This window comes from Arachis stenosperma, chromosome 4, assembly GCF_014773155.1.
Source record: "Arachis stenosperma cultivar V10309 chromosome 4, arast.V10309.gnm1.PFL2, whole genome shotgun sequence".
In the NCBI taxonomy this organism is placed as follows: Eukaryota; Viridiplantae; Streptophyta; class Magnoliopsida; order Fabales; family Fabaceae; genus Arachis; species Arachis stenosperma.
Window position 1 is genome coordinate 81973424 of NC_080380.1, and position 4893 is coordinate 81978316.

Here is a 4893-nt window from a genome sequence, read left to right on the forward strand (position 1 = left end):
AGGTTATAGCCCAAGAACTCTATAAGGTGGCAGACAAGACCTCCACCTTGGCAAGGTTAGCCTTTCCTCATCTCATTTGTCACCTCTGTTATTCAGTTGGAGTTGACATAGAGGGAGACATTCCCATTGATGAGGACAAGCCCATCACCAAGAAAAGGATGGAGTACACAAGAGATCTCACTAATCATGAGATCCCTGAGATTCCTCAAGGGATGAATTTTCCTCCACAAAACTATTGGGAGCAACTAAACACCTCCCTAGGAGAACTAAGTTCCAACATGGGACAACTGAGGGTGGAGCATCAAGAACACTCCATCATCCTTCATGAAATTAGAGAAGATCAAAGAATCATGAGGGAGGAGCAACAAAGACAAGGAAGAGACATTGAGGAGCTCAAGCACTCCATAGGATCTTCAAGAGCAAGAAAGAGCCGCCATCACTAAGGTGGACCCGTTCTTTGATTTCCTTGTTATTGTCTTCTGTTTTTCGAATTTTAATGCTTATGTTTATCCATGTTAGTGTCTTATGATCATTAGTGTCTTAGTGTCTATGCCTTAAAGTTATGAATGTCCTATGAATCCATCACCTTTCTTCAAATAAAAACGTGCCTAATTGATAAAAGAAAAGAATTGCATGAATTCTGAATTTTATAATAGTTTAATTATTTTGATGTGGTGGCAACACTTTGTTCTCTGAATGTATGCTTGAACAGTGCATATGTCTTTTGAATTTGTGGTTCATGAATATTGGCTCTTGAAAGAATGATGAAAAAGGAGACATGTTAACTGAGGATCTGAAAAATCAATAAAATAATTCTTGAAGCAAGAAAAAGCATTTCAAAAAAAAAAAAAAACCGAAAAAAAAAAGAAAAAAAAAAGAAAGAATAAAGTTGTGATCCAAGGCAAATAAGAGTGTGCTTAAGAACCTTGGACACCTCTAATTGGGGACTTTAGCAAAGCTGAGTCACAATCTGAAAAGGTTCACCCAATTATGTGTCTGTGGCATGTATGTATCCGGTGGTAATACTGGAAGACAGAGTGCTTTGGGCCACAGCCAAGACTCAATAAATAGCTATGTTCAAGAATCATCATACTTTACTAGGAGAATCATTAACACTATCTGGATTCTGAGTTCCTAAAGAAGCCAATCATTCTGAATTACAAGGGATAGAGTGAGATGCCAAAACTATTCAGAGGCAAAAAGTAAAAGCCCCGCTCATCTAATTAATACTGATCTTCATAGATGTTTTTGGAGTTCATTGCATATTCTCTTCTTTTTATCTTATTTGATTTTCAGTTGCTTGGGGACAAGCAACAATTTAAGTTTGGTGTTGTGATGAGCGGATAATTTGTATACTTTTTGGCATTACTTTTAGTATGTTTTTGATATGATATAGTTAGTTTTTAGTATATTTTTATTAGTTTTTAATTAAAATTCACTTTTCTGGACTTTACTGTGAGTTTGTGTGTTTTTCTGTGATTTCAGGTATTTTCTGGCTGAAATTGAGGGACCTGAGCAAAAATCTGATTCAGAGACTCTAAAGGACTGCAGATGCTGTTGGATTCTGACCTTCCTGCACTCAAAGTTGATTTTCTGGAGCTACAGAAGCCCAATTGGCGAGCTCTCAACGGCGTTGGAAAGTAGACATCCTGGGCTTTCCAGCAATATATAATAGTTCATACTTTGCCCAAGATTTGATGGCCCAAACCGGCGTTCAAAGTCACCTCAAGAAATTCCAGCGTTAAACGCCGGAACTGGCACCTAAATGGGAGTTAAACGCCCAAACTGGCACCAAAGCTGGCGTTTAACTCCAAGAAGAGTCTCTACACGAAATTGCTTCATTGCTCAGCCCAAGCACACACCAAGTGGGCCCGGAAGAGGATTTTTATGTCATTTACTCATTTCTGTACACCCTAGGCCACTAGTTCTTATAAGTAGGACCTTTTACTATTGTATAGAAATCTTTTGATCACTTTTAGATCTCTAGATCATCTTTGGACATTTTAGTTCTTAGATCATTGGGAGGCTGGCCATCGGCCATGCCTAGACCTTATGCTTATGTATTTTCAACGGTGGAGTTTCTACACCATAGATTAAGGTGTGAAGCTCTGCTGTACCTCGAGTATTAATGCAATTACTATTGTTCTTCCATTCAAATTCCGCTTGTTCTTTTACCAAGATATCACTTGTTCTTCAACATGATGAAGGTGATGATTGACGCCCATCACCATTCTCACCCATGAACAAGGTGACTGACAACCATCCTTGTTCTACAAGCATCTAAGGCTTAGTGAATATCTCTTGGATTCCTGATTGCATGATGCATGGTTGATCGCCTGACAACCGAGTGCTCGCTTGACAAACGAGCCAGCCATTCCGTGAGATCAGAGTCTTCGTGGTATAGGCAAGAACTGATGGCAGCATTCAAGAGAATCCGGAAGGTCTAACCTTGTCTGTGGTATTCTGAGTAGGATTCAATGATTGAATGACTGTGACGTGCTTCAAACCTGTAACCTACTGGGCGTTAGTGACAGACGCAAAAGAGTTATTCTATTCCGGTAGGGGAGGGAACCAAACCGGTGATTGGCCGTACTGTGACAGAGTATTGAGCATTAGCTTTCACTGCGCGGATGGGAGGTAGCTGCTGACAACAGTGAGACCCTATACGAGCTTGCCATGGAAAGGAGTAAGAAGGGTTGGATGAAGACAGTAGGAAAGCAGAGAGACGGAAGGGAAGGCATCTTCATGCGCTTATCTGAAGTTCCTACCAATGAATTACATAAGTATCACTATCTCTATCTTTTATGTTATTTTCATTCATCACCATATATATATCTGAGTTTGCCTAACTAAGATTTACAAGATGACCATAGCTTGCTTCAATACTAACAATCTCCGTGGGATCGACCCTTACTCACGTAAGGTTTATTACTTGGACGACCCAGTGCACTTGCTGGTTAGTTGTGCGAAGTTGTGTAATGCCATGGTATTGAGCGCACCAAGTTTTTGGAGCCATTACCAGGGATTATGAGAGTTGTGAAAAAGTATAGTTCACAATTTCGCGCACCAGAGACCCGGAGGGGGGTGTAGTTGTGGTACTTCCATGGCTTGTCCGAGTTGGGATCTTCTTTTTTCTTCTGTTCCCGATCCCGATCTCGGAGTGGGTAGGTTGATTCTTTCCTAGAAGAGTCTTTTAGCTGGGAGGTTTCCTCCATGTTGATATATTTTTCTGCCCGCTCCTGCACCTCGTATAGGGAGGTCGGGTATCGTTTGGATAGGGATTGGCTAAATGGCCCCTCTTTTAGGCCGTTTGCTAGTCCCATGACGGCTGCTTCAGTGGGCAAGTGTTGTATGTCCAGGCAGGCTTTGTTGAATCGCTCCATGTATTCTCGGAGAGTTTCTTGGTTACCTTGCTTGATCCCGAGTAGACTGGGGGCATGTTTTGTCTTGTCTTTTTGAATAGAGAACCTTGTTAGGAATTTTTTGGTTAGGTCTTCGAAGCTGGTGATTGATCTTGGTGGCAGGTTGTCAAACCACTTCATGGCTGACTTGGTGAGAGTGGTGGGGAAGGCTTTGCACCGAATCGCGTCGGAGGCGTCGACTAGGTACATTCTGCTTCTGAAGTTGCTGAGGTGGTGACTTGGATCGGTGGTGCCGTCGTAGAGATCCATATCGGGTGGCTTGAAGTTTCGTGGTGCCTTCTCCTTCATGATCTCTTGTGTGAAGGGATCATGGTTGCCTTCGGGGGTGGTGCCGCGCTCTGTCCGGCTTTTCAGGTTGGCCTCTACTTTCCGTAGTTTTTCTTCTAATTCTCTGCGCTTGCGAGCCTCCCTTCTCAGATCTTGTTCAGTTTCTTTCTGCTTCTTTATGTCCTCTTCGAGTTGTTTCAGTCGGTCTTGTTGTGCCCGGACTGTTTCTAGAATCTCCGAGTTCTTTTCTTTTTCGGAATTTTGTGGATCTTTGTTTGGGAGTGATGTCTTTGGGCGATTCTGTTTGTTTCCTCCTGGGGTGCGTGGTGATAGAGGGCTGTCCGGTCGTTCTCCGGTGTCAATTTTGTCCTCTTGTTCAGATGCAGCGTGGTCATTGTTGAGAGGGTCGTCCGCCATGATAGAGGGATGATTTCCAGGTCCCCGGCAACGGCGCCAATGTTCCGAGGGTTACCTGAAACGTGTAGCTCGGTTGTCTGGAGAGGCCCGAGGTGGGGGTTCCGTGACCCGAGCTTGATGTGTGGAGTGGTTGGTGGTTGTACCTGCAATGACACTCCGATGCTTAAGTTAGCATGGGTCCAAGCAGATATGTGTAGAATGTGGAATGAATGTCATACCTGGGTGTTCCAGTGTATTTATAGTAGTTGGCCGTGATCTTTCCCTGGATAAGATTATTCTTATCTTATCTTATCTTTTGGGAGTTTTATCTCTATCTTTGTGGAACCGCCTTTTCTAGGCCCTTTCGGCCTTTGGGTTTTGGGCTGTGTTCCTTTTGATGGGCCTTCCTTTGCTTCATTGTCCGAGGTCCGACCTTTAGGCGTGGGCCTTAGGACGAGGTCGGACCTTTTATGGATCTGCCGAGTTGGAGGAGCCCGGTCAGGGTATGAACAGCATCAATCATCTAAATAGCTGGTGTCATCCTTAAAATATGCATGTGTCTATGCTGTTAACAACATACAACAATGATAGAAGCCTTTTTCCTACTAGAGGAGTTTTACATGAATTACATGAGGCATGTATAGCTCCAAACAATAAAAAGACAATGAAGAGGTTGACAACTTCACATAATACCCTCATTAATATTCATCAACACAAATCAAACATGTCATTGGCCATGATAAAAGTTGATGAGGATAAAAAAGGAATGTCTATTTTTAAACCATAACACCATGAAAGCATGAATGCC